The 25,217-nt window shown below is 45.1% G+C and overlaps 1 protein-coding gene and 1 long non-coding RNA gene across 2 annotated transcripts in view; one reads left to right on the forward strand and one right to left on the reverse strand.

The window, feature by feature from the left end:
- The window catches only part of LHFPL7 (LHFPL tetraspan subfamily member 7), a 56,313-nt gene that overhangs the window by 18,665 nt on the left and 12,431 nt on the right, over positions 1–25,217 (reverse strand). The gene's annotated exons all lie outside the window — the stretch shown is intronic.
- LOC140260671 (uncharacterized) lies at positions 6,767–16,317 on the forward strand. The gene is made up of 3 exons (XR_011905599.1): positions 6,767–6,892; positions 15,650–15,750; positions 16,012–16,317. It is a non-coding gene; the product is annotated as an uncharacterized lncRNA (long non-coding RNA).

A 25,217-nucleotide genomic window follows, 5' to 3' on the forward strand; every position in this document is an offset into this window, starting at 1 on the left:
TCACGGACTTTCCTAAAAAAGCCCTGTATTTATAGTGTCATAGATTACCTTAATGCCTTTTTACTAGGAGAGGATTTGAAATACTGTGCAAACATTACGAGATGGTCCTGAAATAATGTGAATTTAAACAGAACCTAACAAGGAAACCACAAATACTGGATGGAAGAGGAAACATTTGCTGAAATTTTCTGAAATCTTCAGCAAATGAATATTTTTATGAAAATAAGCACTTCTGATCTGGAGTTTTACAGGTTATCTTCCATGTGGGGTTCAGGGTGAATGAATTCCTGAAGGAGAGATCTATGTGCCGCGTGTAAAGATTACTTTGAATTTTCGCCTACAATTAGAACTGCCTACAAAACATCACAAAGCACTGTCATTATTCAGCCCTAATCTTCCTGCAGTGGATGATTACAGGTGGAATCTTAAACGGGAATGTATTTATCTTCTGCTGGTACCCTTCCTGCCAAAACTCAAACAGCATCAAGGAAATGAAGTCATAATGAGAGGTTCCATTTAGCCTCCAAATATTTTTTTCTTAGGTATCCATATTTTAATGAAACTGATATGGTTTTTAATGTAGGAGACATTTTGATGATCTTAAATACAGTCTCTAATTACACGTTCTGTAATTAAACTTCTTGCTGAGGAATTAGAGCAAGCATTATGCCTCCAGCTTAAGCCGTACTTGAACTCAAAGACACACCGGGAAGATGGTGTCCAACAGCAGATCTCATCTGATAAAGCAGTCCTGGGAGCAAAAAGCTGCCTCTACACCAGAGAGCCCATACAGCTACAGTGGGGCAAGAGCTCAGGAGAGCTCCCACATTTGTACCAGTTCCAGCTCTTCTGTCACAGGCAGGGCTGCTAGCCACCAGATCAGGCTGCCCAGGGCCCCATCCAACCTGGCCTTAAATACCTCCAGAGATGGGGCACCCACAACCTCTCTGGGCAGGCTGTGCCAGTGCCTCACCACCATGTGAGTAAACAGTTTCTTCCTAACATCTAACCTGAACTCCCCTTTTTTTAGTTTAAAGCTTTTCCTCCCTGTTCTATCACTATTAGACCATGTAAAAAATCGGTCTCCCTTCTGCTTCTAAGGTTCAAGTACTGGAAGGCTGCAGTGATGTCTCCTGTCTCCCTGGAGCCTTCCCTTCTCCAAGCCGAGGTCTGAATGTCTTCATTCTCGTGCACCAGTGTATGCTATTTCATCCCAGAAAAATACATTTAAAATAATCATTTTAATTCATTTGTGGAGGGTCTGTCTCATAGATAGATCTGTGCTATATCCACCTTTGTTTGCTTTATCTCTAAAACATCCACTATTTTTCCATGGTACGGATGATCTCGTTTCTGTCACTTTACCTGCAACACAGCGTTATGTTCATTCCTCCTTATGAAATTTCTGACAGAGAAGCAATTTGTAAGAATGACAGAAAAATGGCTTCTCATTTGTGTACCCCACAGCAACCTGACACAGAGAGAGGCTCTGGTGAGATACACAAGCCCTAATTCTTACCGAGTTTCAGGCAGCCCAGATTAAAAAAAAATCACGTCAACCAATTTGATCATAAAGATTCTAATTCAGCACAGGTTAATTGAGAAGTCAGATTTCCTGCTATCACTTCTGGAGAGGAGGGAGATAAGCGAACACAATGACTCTTTATCAACAATATGGGGACTTCATTTAGGGAGAGAGCATTAGGTTACAGGCTAGAAGATTAGTAGCAATCAGACTGCTCTCAGAAAAGAAAATGCACTGGGTAATAAAGATAGAAGGCACGAGGCTGGATGCATAGAAATGAGGTCTGATGCCAAATATTACAGGTCAAATCTGAGCTATCTATCAAGTTGGCACTGATCATTGCCAATGCACAATTATTATTATTCATCTGTGATCAGATCATTTACCACCATCAAGTCAATGGCTCCTCCCACGTATTCCATTTGAGAATGACATTTAAATGAAAAAAAAAAAAAATCCATCTATTATCTCTTTGCAATCCCTGACCATTGTGTTATAGCATGAAATGCATTTACTTTCTCCCAGTCACCCATAAAAAGATATCCGCTGTTATTCTGTTTCTTAGCCATAACCCCATAAATCTGAATGCAGCTTTGCATTTAAAGGTGGCAGGCTTATTTTTCCTTTTTCTTTGTGTGCCATGTGTTTTCCATACCAAAAAGTGCCTGTTTTGTTACAAGTGACAGAAGGAGAATTTAAAGGGATGCTGGAGGATCATAAAGGCTCCCTTCTACCCAATCCTGGGATGCATTCACCTTATTGTTCTGCTGACTAAAGAATTAGAAATTGTTAATATTGTCTCTGCTGGCAGGTCAGAAAAATACTTGTTCTGTAGTCGAGTAGATTACTCTAAAGGGGGAAATAACCCCACAGAGCCCTGCAAAAGCTGGCCGTCTCACCAATCCATTTTCTAAACCCAGATGTTTTCAATCTGTTAAGTGTTAATCTCATGATATTTCTTTTTATGCCTATTGAAACAATTTTATCATGTGCTGAGCTGTTAGAGAATTTGTACGATTGCTACAGTTATTGCTCTTTGTGAAGGAGACTTTTGAAGGAAACCCTTTCTGTGACTTTGTCAGTCATTTGTTCCCATTAATTATCGAGGCATGTTAGGACCTCTTGCCATTAGCATTCTGATGGGCTCTGGATATAATCCAATTTCAGCTACCCTTTTCAAGGGAACATATAGCAAAGTCAGAGGCAGCGCAATACTAGGTAAGTACAGATTAAACACTGGCATTCTTCCATGATGAGAGCCCGAATGAACTGAGATTTAGGCTTCAAAGAAGATGATTGAAGGGACTGGTCCAGGGAAGACAGCAAACACTTGTCCCCTCTGTACAACAGAGAATTGTAGATGCTCGTTGCCCTCCCTTAGGAGGTGAGCCAAGCAAAAAAGTTAAAACTACAAAGCAGTTATTACAACACTATATCTGATAACTAACTGAGGTTCTTGGGCAGATCAGAGCAAGTGGGCAGAGGCTGAAGTCAGAGGTATTATTCTGCAGAATTTGTGACAAGTATGTAAAACGGGTTTGCAAATGACAGCACTGGAATGTAGCCTTGAATTTACTCCGGCAAAAACTGGGCAACTATGAAATGTAGTTCACCATTTTTCCTGAAAACTTGAGAGATTTTTTTTCTTCTTCCACACACTCATCTTATGTCTTATCTTGGCATGACTTTGGTCTCCTCTGATAAAGAGCTGTCTTGAAATAAGACAGCTAAACTGGAAGTTTTAAGCCAAGACCTCTTGCGTGACAGGTGCTGATGGGCCCTGTTATCTGGGCTCACTGTGTGAAGAATAATGGCTTGTGAAAGGAAGGTTACAAATGCGGTCATGAAACAACTCCGGAAGCCTTGTGTTTCATGTCAAGGATCTTAGAGGTTAGGGGAGGGCTGCAAAAATTTTCCTCTGGGGCTTCTAACTGACAGACCCGTGTCATGATTGTAACCTGATTTTGATTAATTATGGTGATCTGCCATTGGCAGAGGCTTCAAAAGCACAAGTCATGCATTCTTGTGAAATAAGAGATCAAATCCATAGGAATAAAAAAGCATCGTAATAAAATAATAAAAAGCATCATAATAAAATCCCAGGTAGCTGCCCAACCTGCAAATTTTGTACTGGGAGGTTTTCCTCCAGTTCCACAGAGGCGGAGCCTCTTCCAGCTTTGTGACCCTCCACTGGCACCCAGCTGTCCTCCTGACCCCTTAAGCAAAGCCCCTTCATGGCAATCAGGTCGTCCATTTTGTCTATGGGAACTGGCTAGTGAAGAACAAACGTGGCTGCAGGCAGCTTTGCTTGCTCATGCAGGGTGAGGGGCTTATCATGAGCATTATGCATGCTTCTTTCATAAGTTTGGTGTGAGATGAGGGCGAGGAATCAGTCTAGAAGTAAAACACAGATTTTTCAGCTTGTCTTTAATATTTATAGGGCTTGTTTTGCTTCACAGACAGATCCTTAAAGAGAAGATGGAAAGCCGTTTGTCCTTATTTCTTGTGCCTTTGGTTCAGATTTTCATTGTTTATACCACTCTCAGCAAAATAACTGTTGTGGAAATGCAGTCATTTACAAAATCCAACCTGCTAAGCCTTAAACAGCAGAGACGTGTCCTGCTATGTTTGTTCCTTTGTTGTTGCTATGGCACTACCACACATTTTTCTATGTAGGAAAGGAAATCCCAGGGAGACCAGACAATAAAGGCCTGGATTTCCAGGGCACAGAGTCCGTCTCGCCTCTTGACCTGTTTGACACCCTCTTTCACCAAACCTCCTTTCAGTGAATCCAGATAAACAGCCAGCCTTCAAAGGAAATGTTTTAAAAGGATTGCTTATGGCTAGCCTTGATGAAATATACATTGGAAAACCTGCATTAGAATCATGTTTGGAGTTCTGCATTTCAAAAATGGTTTTGTTTAACTACATCAGACTTGTCATTCAAGGAAGTTTCCTTCCATAGGATGCCTGCTTTTAAAAGTCAAGTTAACCAAACCCAAACAAATTTCCCAGGAGGCTGTAACAATTCAGACAAGCATCTCACCCGCTCAACGTCTGACCTCTGCATCACAGCAGGTGTATCTGCCTGCTACTGCAAGCTTCCAAGATGCTGTGTGTTTATACGACACCACCAATTCCCAGCAAGGCGCTGTGAGGTTTCATTGACATATCCTCACTACCCGTTGCTTGCTGGAACAGAGTTGGTTTAGACTCTTCATTTGGTTTGATGCTACTTTACAAAGATTGTCCCTGTGTCCTGACCCAAATTTGCTCTGCTTAAAGCCCCTGGCCATTCAAGGTTGCAAAGGATCACTGTGCCTTGTTTTATTTTAGAAATAAAATCGTGATTTTAGCTGAAATTATCCTTTCTTATCTCTGAAATGGATGTGTTAACACAAGTTCATAAAATGGTCTGGGACTTTAATCCTGTGTTGCCGTGTGCTTCAGTACAACAATCCTATATTATTTTTTATTTCGACTAATGTACAAGGAAGTTGTTGCACCCACTACCACTGATCCTCAGCTTATTTTATTATACATATAACCACATGAATTGTGTCCTTTATTGAAAACAGGGAACGGAAGAACAAACAGTTCACAACTCACTCAAGAGCAAATGCTTCAGACTTAAAACTGCTCAGATGCACAACAGCACTGTGTATTTTGGTCTTCAGTTCCTGTCTGTCTTGCACTGCTATCATTTCTGTGTAACATAACCCAAAGGCACTGGCCTAGCAATCCAGGTATAGTAACAGTGCCTTGTATTCTCTCAGCTTTTAAAGCCATACATTCATATTGCATGTAGGATATCCAGCTAGCACAGGTTAATTTGCCACAGGCAACATGCAGCTTGTGGCCTTCCAAATTCTTCAGATAGCGCATGGAAACAAAAAGTAGCATTACAGACTTAATGGACTTTTAATGGATTTGATGGATTCTGCATCAGCAGTTTCTAATGGAACATCTAAAGAGGAAAAATTTCTTCCCCATAGAGATTCCTGGGAGAAAGTGAACTAAGAGTGTAAAGGCACTTTGTTGCTGTGCAAGAGAACTCAGTGACAGGACCTGAGGTCTTTGGAGAAGTCACTGAATTTTCAGGGGTTAGTAACTGAGCCATGTCTGTGCTATAGGCTCGTCACGTACCACAGCACCAGAAAACCCCATGAAGCCCTGACCTCCTTGATTGGGGCCATTTGACTCAGCCCCCTGTGGCTGGTGAGGAGGGACTGCAGAAACTGAGGCTGGAATTCTGCTGCCGTTCTGAGAGGGTGACTGCAGTTTTAGATGGAAAGTTGTTCTGCAATGATCAAAAACAAGACAAAGGCTAAAATTCCTTTGTTGAATCCAGGCAGGAGCATTAATATTTTCCTTCTAGTCATATATCTGTAACTTTGTTATTCCTGCAAAATCTTTTAATTTCAACTACTGATAAATAAATTGGTTTACAAAACAGAGAGTAAATCACCATTCACCACCGAGCCTATCATTTGTAAGGGAGCTTTCAGGCTCACTTTTTAATCAGTTTGTCTTGACGTTCTGTTTTTCTACTATCATCTGTATCTCAGGAATGAATTGCATAAAATATTTTAAGTCTAGTTGTTGCAGTGTCTTGGATGCTGTTGCTCTTGGAGGTGCTTTCTCCAAGTAGAACATTCAGGTATAGATTTTGTTCTCAGTTGCACTGTTACAAATTCAACCATCACCCACTGAGATCAAAAGGGCTTTCCTCAGATTTACAACTGTTATGAGTGTTTAAGAAAACATCTGAACAGTACTTTATACTGAGTATGCCAAGGCACATCACTATCTCCCAGCAGCATGCTTAGGAGATGGGGTTAACCCACTTATCCTCAGCAGCTGAACCCGGTACTTCTTGTTGCAAGGGATTATCAAGTGCATTCAGCTGTGGTTGGGCTGCTTTAGCCGCAATATGTCAGTAACACAGCCCTTTGAGCTGGGTGGATTTTCTAACATTCACTTTCCAAGCTTTCAGATGCACTCAGCCATTTTCAAGCAGCTGTGTTGGATATACTAAAACCTCAGCAACTAATTAAAGCAAGTACATTAGTCCCTTTTGATGGCAGGTGTTAGCTTCTTTTTTTTTTTCTCTCTCTTTTTTTTTTTTTTTTTTTTTTTTTTTTTTCTTTCCCCCTCCTCTCTTCTTGTGAGGGAGCAGGCTACCACTGATGCAGACTTGCAGCTTTTAAGCCTTTGCTTGCAAAAGCTATCTCCATATGCCAAAAACCTTGCCAGTTATTACTCTCCGTTTCACAGGTTTCTCTGATCTCTCAGCATCTGACTTCACACCTGAGTTTGGAACAGAGAATGTGTGAGAACAAGAGCTTTGTTGCTAAGGAGCCTTTGGTATGTAATTTTGCTATTTTTTCCCCTGTACTAAGTAATAGTTCTTTTCTCAGGAAAAAAGTGTGTGATGTGGCCTGAGGCAGTTGTAGGTAATGTGTAGTGGTCACACAAAGGAGAGGGGAAGAGCAGTGACTATGATTTTCTGTTTGTCATTAATTTAATTGGGTTATGGCTGCCTGGACTTGGGTCACTTGGTCTGGTGCTCAGTTCCTCTGCTTGCACAGTGTCTCGTCAAGGCCAAAACCAGTACCAGAGGAGCAGCAGGACGGGGGAAGCCTCGGCAGGGTAGCTCTGCCACTTACAAGCCAAACAGGTTTCATTTTTCATCTCAGCACATGGAAATGGTATGGTTAATTTGTATGACATGGTTGTGACAACAGAGAGCTATGAAGATGACAGATGTCACAAAAGCTCTTACAGGGCAGTTTGTCAAAGATGACTACAAGCACAACCCAAGGCAAAAGGTATGCAGTTGTGTGTGTGTGTAAATGAGGCAATTACAACCAGAGGCATGCAGGGTGCATGCCTGCAAAACTACACCTCTCTTGTTTGAAGATGTACCTCTCAGCTGTGTTACACAGGGCTTTCCAGGCATGTCTGGCTTTGCATTCAGACCAGGAGGTGGGACCTGCATTGCCCTGATTGATGCTGGAGGCCTTGCACCACTTGGCCAACACGTTTTGCCAGTGCTCCACAGAGCCAGCACCACTCCTCCCTGTCTTAACCACAAAAGTCCCAAAGACCAATCCTTTCTTGGGGGCAGGGAGCCATCCTGCACAAGGTCTTCAAGAACAAATTGTCCTTATTTAGGAAAGCATGTTACTCTAATGGTGTACCATTCTAGGCATGATACAATTTAAATGTTCTTCACTGGTTACAAATGTGACCTTCATTAACTCATCTTTGTGTGCCTAGATCTACAGGAACAGCTCATTGCATTTTCAATTTAATTTAATTTGAATGATAATTTAAAAGTTGTTTGATGCAAATGCGACCATCTGCATCCCTGCAGCTGACACAGTTTTTAAAAATGAGTTTGTTGGTGGGGTGAGGGAGAGCTTTTGATAAAGGATGAGAGCCAGGGGCCATGCAGGCACCCCTGGAGCCCCCCAGGAGCAAGCTGTGAGTGCTGGGGGTGCAAAGTCAGTGAGAGGAGCTGTTACAGGTTTCCAGTGCTATGCACAGCCATGTAAATATGGAGGTATGATTGCAAGTCATCCAATAGTTCCAACTTACAGTGCTGCTCATCATGAGAACTGCCCTATGCACTTGTTAGCCAGAGCTGCTCTGACCCTGAAAAGTTGAACTGACTTTTCTAGAACTCAAGTCTGGATTGACTACTGACTTTGTCCTAAAGTGGAATGATAAAAATGGCATCTGTATCCAAATTAAGTTCTTGAAAAGGAGCCAGTGGAGCCATCTTGCCTCTAATGCTTCCTTGCTGGCAGAATTACTCATATAGGTTGGTTGGGTAGCTCCTCATATAAGGTAGGAGCACCACTACCCTGCACCTCAGGGGCCATGCTTAGAGAGCAGCACCCCATGTGGGTCCACCAAAGCCTACAGGAACTCCACTGAAAGGGACGGTAAAGGGGAGGGAGCTGTGGAGGAATCTGAATGAACTGCTTTCTGTCCTGTATTCTGTATTTCAAGTTGTGCCCTTTTTTGGTTTTGGCACCTGTTTGCAACAGCCACTAAACTAGTGCTCATGGGAATGTCATCGAAAGCTCTTCAGTACATTTGCATGCATCATCTCCCTTGCCACTGTGAATGTGAATGAAGGAAATGAGAAAAATGACCCTTTCTAATAAGGAGTGGTCAGCATAGCACTGTCTGTGGTTCAGGAGATATGGGATTAGTTCCAAGTACAGCCCTATGTTCCTGTGAGGCTGAATTCTCTCTTCTGCAGCATTACCTCTCCTGCAAGAGCTGACCATGCCCATCTCTGCTCTGTTTTAGGAATAGCACTGTGTGCTGCTTCTCAAAAGCAAGGAAAGTTGCAATACTTCAGATTACAGAGCTATTAGTGGGGTCTATGGCAAAGCTCCATCAAGGAAGGCACAGGTCCCTTATTAAAATGAGCATGCATGATATGAACAGTAGCTTATTGTCTTAAACTTGGGTACTGGATGAAATATGGCTCGGAAAATAACACATCAGCTTTCTGTGGCAAAGACTTAACTACCAATGCATTTATGCAGCATTTTTCTTGCCTTTCATTTAAAGTCACGTTTTCTGCCATTTCTCTTGTGCTTGCTAAACTGGGATGTGAGAAATCACAGCATTTTTGACAGCAAGAGCTCCTCATACGGCTTCGTTTTCTTGTTGTGTGGTGTTTCAGGTCCCTCTGGGACACGTTAGAAGTCACTTGGGAACAAAAGAACTCGGATGTGCCTGCCTGGCTGCGTTTTAGGTAGAAAGGTACACAAATGACTCTATTAAAACTGGTCCCCCTTAAAGTTCACTTTACAAGCAGTGAGTGCCATTGGCTCTCAAACTGGCAGGAAAAAACTGGAGCAACCTGATTTCTTCATTTGGAATGGATGGCTCTTACTCTGCAAGTTATATTTGAACTGTACTTAGGAGCATTTAAAAAAATGTGATCTAAGTCAGTTTTTGAAAACAGGCAAGGGATGCTCCTGTTGTTTTTCTAAGAGGGATCAGACTGCGTGAATAAGGCACATAGAGTGGCTACAAAGGTGTTTGGGAGCAGAGGCTGTGAACTGTGACTGTAGGGCTGATTTCTGATCCTTTTGCTCTGTGTCAGTATTGCTTCTCACTGAACCCATTAGAGAAACACTTAACAGAAAAAGGCGACCCCCTGGGAGAGCCTGCTGCCTCCTGTTGAGATTTGGAAGAAGGCTCACATCTACCCATTAGGAAAAAGTACTTTTAGCTTTCAAGTTCATATTATGGATCCAAACAACATATGCTAGAACTGAACACAGTCTTGCTGGGAGGGGATTTGCCAAATCCAAGGCTGCAATAAATAATAAACCTAATTAGGCTCCTTCCCTCTGGAGCATCCAATTTTGCAGTAGTGATACAACAGGACATTGGCGCCTCTTGTAATAGATATTGGGAACAGCACTGAAGCGTAAAAACGAAAAACAACACAAAACAAAAGCAAAATAACCCCACGCTCTTCTCGAGAACAGCCGGTTGTAGGCAGTTACGTTATTTGTGGTTCTGTTTCCCTGCTATTGTATTAAACAGCAGCTGGTCTGATCATGGTGCATTGCTATGCAGGACAGGGAAGACAGCTATTTCATATGAATACTGATTGCAATGTGAGAAATCTATGGATACCTTATTTTCTACACAATCCTTAGTTTCCTGGTATCAAATATCTCTTTGATAGAAAACTTCTAGTTTGGCTTTCAAGAGGCAAAATCACTTTAACTGGTGTGTTAGAAGGACTGCAGATTTCATCCGTCACTGCAAATCCTTCTGTGCTTTCTCTACCAACACACAAACATCAAATGGTGGAGCTGTTCCAAGGCTGTCAGCTTACATAGCTTTTCTGGCCTAGAAGATGCTCAAAATGGGGAGTTTCAGTGAGAAAGAGGTTAGAGGACTCACAATTCACCACCTTTACTTTTGCTGTGAAAACTTCCACTATGTGCCTTGCCCCTTGCTGTTGAAAGATCTGTTGAAAGAATGTTTCCCTTTTTGATCTCTAAGTTTTGGCTCTTCCCTCTGCACAAACCTTGAAGCCAGTCAGAGGAAATGAATGGTGCTTTTCCACTCACAGATCTGCCAAACCCAACCCTGCAGCTTAGTCCGGTGAGCAGCAGATTTAGCACTGGTGGGGTAGGAACCCCCAACAGCTTTGTAGGTGAGCCCTTTCCCCCTTTGTGTCCTCATAAATTAAACATAACAGCTGTCTCCTGCTTCTGCAGACAGCTATATCCTAATAAATCATGTAAATAGAGTCTCGGAGACTCACTGCCCTTTATTTCACTCTAGTCCCTTAACTCAGATGTTAATTGGATTTGAGTTATTTCACCGCATGTTCCCTAAGCAGGATCCAGGAAGGTCCTCTCCGGAGCACTAACCTATAGCATGGCCCTCTTTGTTTTGCTTCTCTCCTGCCTTGAGGAAGAGAGTAGTGAGGCAGAACAACCAAGCTAAAGACCAATTTCTTTCCTTGCAGCTCTCCTGGGATGCCTCTTTGGGCCAGTGGTGCTTTGGTGCCATTTTTAGGCTGTTTTTTGCAGCAGGGCTGTCCCTGCCTTCAGTCCCAAAGCAGCAGTTCCCAGGGAGCCTGGCAACGTGTAACCCCTTTGGAGCAATTATACCAGGCTGCTGGGGCTGCTCTAACCACCAAGTGCTTCATCCTAACAGTGACCCTGTTTTTCAGAAAGATATTAGAATGTTCTGGTGGTATAATTAACATAGTGCCGCTTTTCAGCTGGGAGTTTTGGAGACAGAAACAGACATGAGATGTATGGTCAAAAAGGCACTTGAAGTTTCTTTTTCTGGGGCTAAACGCCACATCTTCTGTGTTTTCTCTTGTCTTCAATTCTCATCTCTTGTCTAGAAATCTGCCACCTCTCTGGCTGTGTCCTATCAAATGAGTGGCTTTGGCTGGGATGCAGAGCTCTCACCCTGCTGTGCACAGACAGCACCAAGCACAGGGCAGTGCCTTCAGCTGCCCCACACCCTCTCAGGTCACACCAGCCAGGCTGCAGCAGCTTGGCTGCTGATCTTTGTGTTTGCAGCCTACCCTGAACCAGTATCTAGGAGCAACAGCAACTTAATTAGCTTTAGCAATTAGCAGTGCTTAACTGAAGCTGCTGCAGAGGAAAGGCACTTTTTTTAGACTGCAGAAGCAGCAATTAACATTTCCTTAAAGTAATGAGCCTAGCAAGACTTCTGAGCCTGCCTGACTCTGTTCATCTAATTTGAGGATCCATCAATAACTCAAGGGAATCAAGAGAAATGCATTGGGTCTTTCACCACCGTGATGAAAAACCCAGCTGGGAAGCTATAGGAAGACTTCTTTTTGTCTTTTCTGGGCTGGTTAATGGTCATAGACATCTTGGTTCATGGGAGGCACTACTGGAAAGCACTGACTGTAGGAAAAAAACAGATGGGTGCAATTGGCTCTGTATGATTGGAACTGGGGCCTCTCTTGGAGGCAGAGGTGGCTGAGGGAGGCTCTTCCAGACCTGGCTTTCAAATCTCATGGTAAAGAAAATATAAGCAATGTCCTGACTTATCTGTGAACATCCTTTTCATTAGTTTTCTGAAGGAGACTATCTGGTTTCCCTTTTTAGTTCTCATTCCTGTTTGAAAAATGTGTGCATTGGGAAACAGGCTCTTTTTTTTCCCCTTCCCTCTTGAAGCCTTGCCTGCAGCTGTGGCCTGTTGTTTTGTTCACCTGAAAACTGAGCTCAGTTCTGCTGGGAGGGGCAGGGGCTGGGACCTCTTAGCTAAGAGTCACTGCTGTGCCATTGCTGGGCACAGAGGAGCTTGGATGGCACTTATCTATGACTTGCACTAAGATTCATGCGCAGTGCACAAGTGCCAGATCTCAAAACTCATTAGCTATAAGATGGTGATTCACATCTTGTCAAAACATCTTTTGGATGCTTTCATTATTTTGCATCCGTGAGATGAGTCAGTGACCTTAAGAATTTGTTAAAGTTGTTCCTGCTCGTACAGTCTTATCTTTTTTAATTGATGGCTTCTCTTTCCTATCTTTCCTGCTTGAAACACCCAAAACATGAGAAACACAATACAGTGTATTCTTTTTCGGTGATTTTTCATGATGAAAATCATGATACAGCAGTTCCTGGGGTTTTTCCATATGAAGTCTTTCCTGTCCCACATTTCCCATAGGCTTTATGATAGTATATGTGCCACATCACCTTGCCTTGTGAAAAACATGCTGTCCTTTGGCTTACTGATAGACTTAAAACTAGACTGGACAAAAAAATGAAAAAACTTCTGCAAAACATAATGTTTCCTGATAGGTAGATGAAATCTATTTTAATAGGTATTTCTGGTTTTGAAGGTCCAGTATAAGCACTTAAAGCATCCATCCCTCCCCATTACCATTCTCACATATTAAGCTCCTGCTAACAAACCAAACAGTATTTAGTGGTTTTGCTAGGAAATACCATTACAGAATCAGCATAACGTACCTCCTCTGACCTCTCTTTGCCATAATACAAAAACAAAACATTCTGCTCTGAAGCTTTCTTGTATTTTAAGGGTTGGTTCATCTGTTTAGATAGCTGCTTGTAAGGAAAGGGACTGAGAAGTTCTGTGCTTTACTATAACCAGTTAATCCCTGTAACTTGGAGGCTTTCTAAAAAGAAGTGGGCACAGAGCCATGCTTCCAGCAGCCTTCTGCTAAGGAAATGGATGTGTCATATCAGGAAAGCGTTCTGGTTGCAGCCAGTAACCAAGGAGGGCTCTCTTCTGAATCAGTGCTTCTGGGGTTTGAAGAAAGCATCCTCTGGGTACTTTGCATTTCCATAAGGACTTTCTCAAAAGAGCGTGTTTCTGGATATGCCAGAGAACTAGGAATGCTTTCCTGTATACACGAACTTAAGGAAGTGTGTTCTGCCATTCACTGCTTAACTGCACAAGAGGTTTTTATTTGTGGCTCCACATCTGACTTGTGGGGATTTCCAAGGGGGAAGAATAAGCCAAAGGCATCTCCTCTGGCTCCCATGAAGTTTCTGCCACTGAGCAGAGCGAGCTTGGCAATGGATGCCCGTTTCCCATCAGGAACAGTCTCCCTTCTTGGGACGTTTATGTTCAACACCCACTAAAACTCTTTGACCTCGGCACTGGTCACCATCAGCAGTGTTTGTCACAGCTAATTACACAGCAGGCATTTGGAAGCCCAGTGACCTTTCCCAGGAGAGAAAAGCAATGACACAGGCAGAAAAGCAATGACACAAAAGAAGAGAAAAAAAGTTGTATGCTTTAGAAGAGAAATAATTGAATGTTATCATGATGGAAAACACTGGGTTGACAATAGGCAGAGACAAAGATTTTTGTTTTAGAGTGTTGGTTTGGTACGTGTGGGCTTTGGACAAATACCCACGTTCAGTTCCCCTTCCTGACCACTCTTTGCTGCCGTGGAACTTCAGTCTGGATAGGGAATGACTCCCAGGTCCATTAGGGTGACTTTAGGGCTTGGGGGACCCGAGCACCTCTGTGATGCACTGGAGCAAGGATCAGAAGTGGGAAAACTAAGGCCATGTTACATAGCTTCATTCTGCCAGGCAGAAGCAGCAAGAGCCCTAAATGTGAGATTTCTGTACCTATTCAAGGATATGAGACACATTTTCAGCTTTTCTCCTTAAAACTCCCCAGCTTCCATGGTGGAGGAACAGAGCTCGAGGGTCCTCCCAGCTGTGCCTCCAGAGTTTCTTCTTCAAATAGGTCCAGGTTTCCAACCATCTTTTTCCACCCTTCATTTCTCTTCCAGTTTTTATTTAATCTGACTTCTCCAGTCTCCTGAGACAAACTGATTAATTCTTTTCCCCTTCACAGTCCCCTGAGTCCGTTGTTCAATCTTTCCTGCCTCAGTGAGATCTTAATAAATGCTGTCTGTGGCTGGAAGTGAGATTGAGTCTCGGAACTGTAATTAATTCTTTACTTCCTCCATTGGTTCAGTGTGCTATTTGCAGCCGTCAGCCCGTGCAGAAGCCGAGGTGTGCAGACTGCCTCCAACTTCTGCTGCTGATTAATGTGTTATGTTCACTGTTCTTCCTCCTTCCTCTCTTAACGTTTCTTGCTTTGCTTTGTAGCCAGTTTGTTCTTGGCTAATGAAAACACTGATGGGCTTCCAGTGAAAATGTAATCCCAGAGACAATAACTGCCTGTGTTCTTTGTTCATGCAGTTTTTTTGAAAATAGCAGTGGATTTCAATTAACACAGGTGTAACTGTTGAATGTGGGGAGTTGCTGGCCATGGGAGCTTCCTCTGGCAGGGCAGCAAGCTCAGCACTGGCCATGCTTATTACTAAAGCAAGTGCCTGGCCCTCCTGCTCCAAACCTGCATGGGGTTTCAGCAGTGAACTGGAAAGCTGCATTCAGTATGCCAGGAAGAGAATGAATGCAAATTTCCTTCTCTCTTTTTGGTGAGATTTATGCCACATCCACATGCGCAGCCTCCTGGCAGCAATAAATCACAGAGGGGGAGGGAGAACAGTTACCCTGCAGTTTCTGTGCGAGGGGCAGGGAGACGGGATGCGTGGGACCATCCAGACACTCCCAGGCATGTAGCCCCCACCTCGCAAATCCAGTCCAGTTCCTGCTGCTTCCAATCAACCACACTAGAGACCATCCCTCTGAGCCAGGGAAACAGATAAGAGATTTGCTTTTCAGTCAACCACCTTCCTTTCCCTCTGTGTGAGCACTGCACGTGTGCCAAGACACTGGAGGCTGGGACAACCTCAGCTTGGCAGATGGGTTTATTAGAGATGATGAGCACTTTGCCTGTGCTGTGCCAAAGTCCTCTCCAGTGTGTGATGAGCTGGGCACCCCCCAGGCTGAGGCTGTATCACAGACCTACAGCTAGTGCATCAAAAATCATCTCACTCCCGGGACTCATCTATATATATATATTCCAACTTCCATATGTATATATTCCATATATTCCATATATATATATGGAAGTTGGAGGTCCTGGTTCTGCCCAGGCCATAGCAGAGCACAGCCCTGGTGTGGGTGGAAAGACGGGAATGCTGCTTTGCCCTGGTGATGAGCATTAAACCTTCTCACCCTGCAGGTCTGCACAATCTCCCTGATCTCTGCTGTCTGACAGAGCTGTCTGGATTCAGCCTGGGCAAAGCTGAAGAGCCACAAGGAACAGAAAGGGCATAAAGCAAAGTAAGTAAATGCACTTGAAGAGTTGCTCTCATTTGGGACTGGAAAAGCTCCAGTGACACCTCTCTTTGGGCTCTGTCAGTATTGCTTTCTGCTCTGCAAAGTGGAAATGGAGATGTTCATTGATGTACTCAAAGCAAGGCAGGTTCTGCAGGAAAGCTCCAGAACCCATACAAACCCTGCAAGGCTCAATGCTCTGCTCTGTTTTGTAGCTGCCTGGCAAAAAGTGCCCAGCTCATATCTCTTCTTGTCTTTCTGTGTTAGTCTCAGCCATCTCCCAGCCTTACCTTGCAGCCCCTGCTCCTGGGGCTGGCCGGGCAGCTGTCAGGACTGGAAATACAGGAGAAGCTGAGTTCCCTTCACACTGGCCAAAAGCAGCAAGAACAAGAAGACACAAAAGGGACAAGGTCTATCCACCATGTCATGCTGAGCTCAGCACACTCTGCTGCCCCACTGCTGCTGCTGGGACTGAAGGAGCAAGCCCTGCTATGCAGGGTCTGGGTTCAACCTCGAGAAAGGCATTTGGCTGCTGCCTGTAAGCACCTGACCGTGGTTTAATCCACTTTCAGAGCAGAGCTCTGATAGGCCCCCAGCAAAACTAGGACAGCTAAAAATAGTGCCTAAAGAAAATAGTCATTGGGGTAGGACTGAACCCAGGTGATTTTTCTCCATCCAGAAAGTGCAAAAGGGCCAAAAGGTGGTCTCACAGGTCAAGCACTGGAAAAGGAACAAAGACATGAGCCAGTCAAGGGCTAAAGAAAAGCAGTGAGATCACAGCAAGAGCAGCAGAGCCTGCACTAGTGAAGCTAGTGAGGGAAGTATATGCCCATTTCCCCACCATATGCTGACTTTACCTTTACTGTCAGTCTAAATTCTGCCAGTTATTAAATTATAACTTGCAGCAGGAACGCAGTTAGATGTGATCCAAATGGTGTCACTACAATTATGGTAATTATCTGAAAACAAGCCAATTACTTCCCTCCTTCATGCCAGTTGGTACCAAGATAGCAGCTGTTCGAAGCAAATTTGTTATCGCATTACTGTACATTTGTGAAAGGTTGAGGTTATAGATTTTAGTCTTCTTTTAATGCTATAAAGTCACAGAGAGTATAACTTACTAGGATTATTTTTTTAAATGTCAGGGAGAGAGAAATTTCTTTTGTATGCCAAGAGAACTGATGGGAAAGTGATTTACTAATGACTCCTAGCTGGAAATGTATACTTTGCAATCAGCATACAACTGAGCTATAAATTAACCTGTGTCAGTTTGTTACCTCTGCCTATGTAAAATGAGCCCATACATTTTCATAGGATCTCTTACACTTCTTCAGTTTTGGCATTTGGGACCACTCAGCACATGGGGAGGCATCTCACAGGGTCAGACCCTCCACTGGATTTGCGTTCAGCAGTTTGTTTGGCTTGTCAGGTGTTTGGACTCATTGGCTCACGTGAAAAGCTGCTACGTTCTCTTATGGGGAGTGAATGCCAAGGATGGCCCAGCCTCACCTCAGTGCTGGGACCAGCAGCTCTGCCTCCCAGCATAGCAGATCTTGGAATCTTTAGCTCTGGTGTGCGCAAAACAATAAATGTCTTCAATACATGTCAAGGGCAGATTAAAGAAAATTGAGCAGCTGAAAGAAAAGATACTACCAACTTCTGGCTGGGAGGGTGTTTTCATGACAACTGAATGAATTATCTGTAAAAAATGTGTTTCCCTCTCTGTGCTTCAGGTACATGCCAGTAGGATCTGTTTATATCTGCGGGTTTAACGTACACCTTCATGCACCTATAATTCCCTGGATCTCGTGTGCAGCTATGCAGCCAAAGCAAAGGGGTAGAACCTGGTTCCTGGAAGAAGGTTCATGGTATAGGCCTGCTGCTCTGCTTGAGATAAGTAACCTTGCTTGCAGATGACCTTCACAGCAAGCCCTAAAGGTTGACAGATTTGGGCTATGTTGGAGCAACAGAGAAGTGCATTCCAGAGTGCACCTCCTGGAGCCATCCTGTCTGCTCACCCAGCTGCCAGTCCCCAGAAGCTGCGGCTGGGCATCATGGCACCCACCCAGTGCAGCAAGAGAATTCTCCATATCCTGTGGGAGGGGGTTGGACAGCAATGGGCTCCAGCACACCCCTGGACATTGCTGGGACCTTCATGTTGTGCTTAACTGACACCATCTGCTCTCTATTTTCCTTTCCCAGAATGTCCCCTCTGTTGTGAGAGAGACACGCCAAGGCTCCTTTCTGTACTTGGGGCCATTCCTATTAATTTGGCAACATGTGAAATACTGCCTCGCCCAAGAGAATGTAGGTATGTTGTTCCTTATCACTCGCTTCTTGATTCTAAAACCTTATCATTTGCCATTTACTTATTGCCTTTGTCCTTCTGCTTCACATGAAGCCAATCCTATATTTGTTACCCATTAAAACTGCCCTGTTCAGATTTCTCCCTGTTCAGCAGCAATGAGACCTTCAGCCCCAAGGATTACATTTGAGAGTGTTAAAAAAATAATCCCGGCAGTCCCCTGCCCGACTGCAGCATTAGCTGTGAGCATGTAAACAGGTTCCTGCTTATCAGCCCTACTGCTATCTTCTGCACACAAATTGCTCAGCCCACGAAATCCAATTTCCAAGCGGGTAGAGGAGGGAAGTGTTTGCAGAAACATGGCAGTACAGATCTCCAGAGCCACGGCCCTCGTTATGCTGATGCTGAAGGGAGAAATGCTGCTTGACACCTCCTGGCACTCAAGGGTGACATTTACTGTTCTGACTTTGGTCAGAGTCAGCTCAAATTTGTCATGGAATCATTTCCTCATTGTTTTCGTCACAATCATCACCTTCTGTATCCCCCAACCAGCCTGGAAACAACTTAGAAATGCTGGTCACACAGGCAGGAGATGCAGGAACACAGGCTGCTTCTCCCACAGGCATCCAACACCGGGTGTGGAGTGAGAGGACAAGCTCCCACATCCAAGGCTGCGGTATTTTGCACAGGATCAGTTGGTGGACAGATGCTGCAGCTGTGCCCAAGAGGAGCTGAGCTCCCTGGCAGTTGGGAGGAAGGGACGCAGCACTGGGAGCACTGCAGCCAGACTCTCTGAGCCCACAGTGGGAGGAATGCAGGCAACACCACTGCAGCACTGAGCAGCAGCAGGGCAGTGAGATGCAAAAGGCACGAGCTCTTTGTTCATTTCCAAATAGAGCGATCAGGCAGCAGGCAGCCTGCCTCTGCTCCAGCGCTCCTGTAAAGGGCTGTTTGTTGCCCAGAAGTTCACCGCATCGCTACAAATGCAAACTGTAAGCTGATTAGCTATTCATAGTCTTTCTTGATTAGCTCACCATTAATATTTCAATGTCAGAACTGGATGCACAGTGCCTCCCAGCTCTCTTCCTTCCTGCTTAATTAATTTTGACCACCGCCAACAATGGTTTCCGACAGATAGCAGAAATTAAAGTGGGCTGTTCCGTGACTTTGGTTGCTGTAAACAGCTATTTGCAATTCCTTTTCATACATCACCCACCTGCAACAAAGAGATCACGGCAGCAGAAAATGAGTCTTCCTCATAAGGACTTCAGAGCTCCGAAAGAACATTTGCTTATTTGATAAAAATAATCAAAATGACAATGCGACGGGCACGACTCAGCAACAAGGTTTGCATCTCACCTAGCAGTCAGCTGGCTGTTATGCCATTTAAAACAAGAATAAGGAAGGGAGAGAATGGTTAATTTATCTCTAAACAGAAAGGGCCTTTGATTTAGGGGAGCTCATAAAAGCGGCGGTTTGCCCCAGCTGTGTAGGGATGCGATGATTTCTGCAACCCCAGCAGTGGGATGAGAAGGTTGGCTCATAAAATGCACAGCACACACAGCTGATAACACAACAAGCTGCTGATAGTTGGTCTGATTTTACTGCCTTGCTCAAAATGTGCCTACCTGGGACCACAGCCTGAGTTTACAGAAACACAGTTTTTGCCTCTTTGCTGCTACGTGAGCTGTATGCCACTGCTGCAAAACGAGCCCTTCTGCTACAAGACTCTCAATCCATTGCTGCAAACCATCCTGCCCCATCCTCCAACCTCTCTCTCTTCACATGGAATGCACCATGACAGCAGCCCAAGGCAAGCGGAAAGGCAGAAGCAGCACAATGCAGCCATACTCAACTTCATCCCCTCCACACAGTAACTCAGGCTGTTAAATGCCTGGCCAGAGCTCACCATCTGCTCCCAGTCTTCTAGGAATACTGCTGTGTAATTCAATCAAAAGGAGAAGGTCCTTGTTTCACTGAATTGTAAGTCACTCTTCAAGTAATTATATTTTTATGCCCCTATCAGGAGGCAACAGGGGCTGTTCATTTTACGGGCTCAGCCAAGGTCACGGCTGGGTGGGAAACACAACATCACATTTCCTCAGCCACCAGTAAGGGCCAGCTCCTGCTGCTGTGTCCTGGGCTGAATGCAGTTCCCAAACCCCAAGGCTTATTTATGTTTTGACTTTCTGGTTAGGCAAATGAACAAAGCCTTGCTGGGGCAGGGCAGTGGTCCAGGAGCAATCATCTTGCAGAGCATCACAAGTGCTCTGGGTGAGATGAGAAGAGCTGACCAGCATGGTCCTACCCTTCCCAATCGCTACCCAGAGCCTGGATCTCCTGCTGGCATTATCAGGATGGGAGCTGAAAATCAAGGAAGCAAGACTTAACCATCAACATGAAGCTGATCCTCAGTGGCACAGACATGCCAATCCTGCCCCTCCAGGGCAATGCACATAACAGCTGCTGCAGTTCAGTGATTGCTGCCCAACTGGGAGCAAAATCCTGCTTATCCCAGCCACTGGGGTACACAGGGTTGCATCCCTTACATGCTGCCTTAGGAAGGTCAGATGAGATTAGTTCAGAGCAAAAATCTACCAACTTGCTCCATCTAAAGTGCCCAGTATACAACTCATGGGGGACACAAAAAAATAAAGGAAACTTTAAAAGATACAAGAGAGTAATCTTGCTGGAGCCTTCTGTGCAATCCCCTCACTGTAGACACTTCTGTTATCCTACAGTTTGTGCCCTCTTTCCAGACAACTTTCCCATAGCACTGCTGTCTGGTTTTGGGTCAGCTCCCCACCTGCTCTTTCACTGCCCCAGTATTTTAAGCAGATTTATTCACTTGACTTTGAAAAGGGCTTCACCAGTTTTCCATCTGTGTTTACACTCTGTGTGGGATAAATTTATCCTCCTAGCAGATCTATTCCTTACCAGCAAAGCAATACATCTCAGACTGGAAGGCAGAGCAAAATGCTTCCAAACATCACTCACTTGGGAGCTGCTCTACGTACCCACACACAGATGGAGTCCTCTGCCAGGCCTACCTGTATTATCAGACTGTGCAAAAAGGAAGCTGGATCTGGCCCAGAGCCACCACTCACACATTTGCTCTCAGAGCTGGCTGCCCAGTCACCCTGCAGCCCAGGTCACAGAGCTCAGGATGCTGCATTCAAATGCTCATCTAGAGCAAGTGAGGCAGCACTGAAACGTCTCACATCCCACCAAACTGTCTGACTCACACAGTCAGGACTGTGCTGCAGGCCAGACAGGGCTGTAGCTATTAGAAATACCCATTTGTCAGCTCTCCCCAGCTCCCTTCTTAGGGAAATCCTATATCTGTGCATGCATCCTCTCAAAGCAGGACTGACTGATGCATTAATGCAGCCATTTCTAACTGCCTCGGCAATTTGCGACACAAAGGACACAGAGCAGCTGCAGCTCAGATTTATCACCTTTCTCACCAAGTCTAGCCAGCACTTCTCTGATGAACAGCGAGAGCTACCGGGGCTGGTAATGACTTCCCACACAGATCTACAGATCGCATGAGCTTCATCTAATCTCAGGAAAACAGATTTTGAAGCATTCAGGGGCTTCACCTTAATCTGATATCAACGTTCACGTTTTGAGACATCATGTTGCTGCTGTTTAATGCATGTACGTGCTGCTCTCACTGCTACATGCTGCTCCTCTGTACACTGACACATCCCTGCCCCCCTGTTAAATTACAGCCAGAATCCCACCGGCCCAGCAAACATTTGTCTGACACTAAGACTAGAGACTGTCTTCTATGGTGCTAATATCAGTTTAGCACACCAGACTAAAAAGCCAAACATTTCCAACATCGACAGAAAAGAAAGTCAGATGCCCAGGTTGACAAAGGCTACCTAATATTAATGCATTCTTCTGAGCAGACCAAACTGCAAACAGTCTGTGCTGTTCTCAAGCATCCATGTTAGCCTCAGAGAGGATGAGAATGGTCTTTTCCTGCTTTACAGTATATGTTCATTCCAGACAGACGAGTCAATAAAAATGATGTGGCCTCTACACAATTGCTTTGAGATGCAGGAAGCTCAGCTAGGACCTCCATTCAAACAGCAAGGAGATTAAGGTGGCCCTGCAGGGCTTTGCAAGGGTCTGCGTCCATCTTCTCAGCAACAGGAGATACAGATGTGAGCCAAACCCAGGGGAAAAAGCAAAAGTCAAATTCCCCCAGAAAATGAAGCATGGATTTTCCCACCTGAAACACGTCTGGCACAGTGCTCAAAGAAGTATTTTTGGAGCCCCAGTCGGGCTGGTTTTGTTGTTGTTTCCATTTGTTACAAAGCACTGCTATTTCTAACAAAACATACACTTTAAGTACAGTTACAGCATTCAAGTGCAATAACTGGTCTAAGCTCAAATCCCTCGGAGAACTGTTGAAAGAGAAGCTATTCTACCACATATTAATATGACAAGGATTTCCCCGGGTTTAAGGGAATAGAAAATACGTTTTGTACAAGTGAACTAGTCTTTCTTATGGCATGAAACTGCTCTTTTCCAATGATAGCAATGAAAGGATATTGCTTCTGTCACTGATGCCACTGGAAATGTATTGCCCCTCTCCAAGAAACCAATGAAAGGACATGGCTGGTTTATTCTCTGAGTGAGGCTATTGAGAAATATGCTGCTCCCGGCACTAGTCCAGGCACACTGCTGCTGTATCCCCAGCCCAAAGGGAGGGCAAAGGCTCTGTGTAAGCATCTTTGTGCCAGATGGCAAAACTATACCTACAGATAACCAAACCAGAGTCTGAGGTCTAAGCAGAGGAAAGAAGCTGTCCAGGCATCAGATGGAAATGAAGCCCTGTCTTACCTCACGAGGCTGGGATAGGGCTCAGCTGCTGTACAGCATGGCCAGGATCTGGCCCCTTCTCCTTCAGCAGCTCAGCACCTTGTGTGAAATGAGCATACAGCCCAGGGAAGGCCAACCCAGCCTTACCCTGTGGCAGGGAGCCTGGCTGTTAGGAGAGCTGCTGGCCCCTCTCTCTTTTACTGCTAAGTTTAATGGCCTGGCTCTGTGCTGAAAATTTCAAGTTCTGAAAGTAAAATCACGAAACAGCTCTCAAACCAAAATGATCTGTCACTTGAATGCACACACCGAAGTGAGCGTGGAGAAAGAACTCTTACAGCAGCCAGAAATTTCCTTCAGTGAAAAGCCGGAGGCAAGTCAATGTTTGTGATCCTACTTTCATTGTTCATCGAACTGCAGACCTGGCAAGGCTGTCCTCCTGGGTGGCACCAGTTGGAATGTAGATGGAAGAAAAGCCAATTGTTTATAATGTGGCAGTTCACCCCGTCTTTAAAAAGACAGAGACTGATGAACCTACATCATCCAGGCTTTGGCACCAGTGCCCAGTATCGCTGCAGGGCTGAGTGCTGACCCTGCTCCAGGACATGCCATCCTCAGGCCCGTGATGGTGGGAACATGAGCGAGAGGGTGGAGTCTTAGGCTGACAGAATAGCTTGGGTTGGAAGGGACCTCAAAGATCACCTTGTTTCAACTGCCCTGCCATGCAGAGGGTTCCTGGGCCTTGTAGCCTGCTTTTGGCTAAGTGAATGCTTGAGCAACTTGGCAAAAAAAAACAACCCAAAAGCAGCAAACTGGAGAACTGCATCGGTGTGAGTGAAAATAGATGAGCGGGGTATGTCAGGTGTGAGTGACACCAGAACCAGAGTGAAGGAGCACATGGCTGCACTGCAGCACTGGGGCTCAGCACAGTGGCATGGGGCCCTGCCCACAGGTATTTATCAGTTGTGTCAGGAATCAGCAGGAGCTCACTGGCTGAATAATAATGTGCCACAGGCAGTTCTTCAGCTTCACTAACGTAATTAAAGCGAGCAGGGGGAAAAGCCTTGTGCAGGGAAGGAACCGGCACATCCAGTGTTTTTGGCTACTGTCACTATCGCAAGGATGAAATGTGAAATGTGGAGGGGAGAGGGTGAAGCTGGCAATGGGGACCTGAGCAGTGGCAAGGACCCTGCCATTAATTACTTCCAGCTGTCATGGGAGCACTGCTCTTTCCAGAGAAGGGCAAAGGAGAAGCAGAAGAGCTGTCCTTGGGATGCGGGAACTGGATCTGTCTCTGGGTTCAGATGTGAAGCTGCTGCCTGGGCAATGCCAGGACATCGGGGTGCTGCTCCCCTCTGCTGCCACCACCAAGTTCCTAATTAGCCTCCTAATCCCAAGGCTGTCTGTGCTGACAAACAACCCTCAGTGTCAACAGGATGGGGCTCCCAGGCTGCCACGGATGCCAAAACAGCCATCAGGAAACCAGTGGCGTCAGGCCTGGGCTGGGCTGCGTGGGAGCAGGGTGGGAAAGGCTGTGTGGTCGGCGACTCTTCTTGAGTATTTTTAGCCCTGAGCATTTTTAACGTCGCTTGCAGCTTTGATCCCCCAGTCCCAACCCATCCCCTGCCTGGACAACTGCTTGCTCCCTTTATATCTCCTCAAAGAGGTGCTGCTGTGACATTGCTGGCACTCTGTGAGCGATGAGCATGTTCCCACTGTCCAGTGGCCCCATCAGGCAGTGCTCCAAAAGCACTTTGTATGGCATTGAGGGCAGCAGGGAATGAAGGATCTTTGGTTTTAATAGTAGGTCAGCAATTAGGAGGCAGCCATGCCCCCCCCTATTTGCTGCCACCCTGGAGATTCTAGCAGAGGTTGGAGTACCCATACACAATCTTGGTGCTATTGTTATCTAAGTCACTAATTACACATTACCTATATGTCACCAGGCTGATCGATACTAGTCTGAGAAATCAATAGGGATGTGGAGGACGGTGCTGTTTGCCATTCTGCACAAGCTGGGAAAAACAGGGCACCATCGATCCCAAAGGTGCCACTGCACTGCTTCCGTCAGCAAGAGGGACTTCAGCTGCAAATGCAATCAGATTTTGCAGGAAGAAGCTCTCAGAACTGCCATGAAACTTGGGATTTAAATGAGGTTAAGTAAGGGAATTGCATAACTAGAGGCTTTTGCCTGTCTTGCGAGTCTCATGACTGTCCTGATTCTGTCGTAGCAATGCTGGGAAATGGCTTTTTGAAACCAGAAGAGCCTTAGAAAGGCACAGGGAGGTCAGGATCATTTGCCCTCAGCACTTGGCTTGTCTTAAGCAGTTAGCTG

The sequence above is a fragment of the Excalfactoria chinensis genome, chromosome 19 (genome assembly GCF_039878825.1).
Source record: "Excalfactoria chinensis isolate bCotChi1 chromosome 19, bCotChi1.hap2, whole genome shotgun sequence".
NCBI classification, from domain to species: Eukaryota; Metazoa; Chordata; class Aves; order Galliformes; family Phasianidae; genus Excalfactoria; species Excalfactoria chinensis.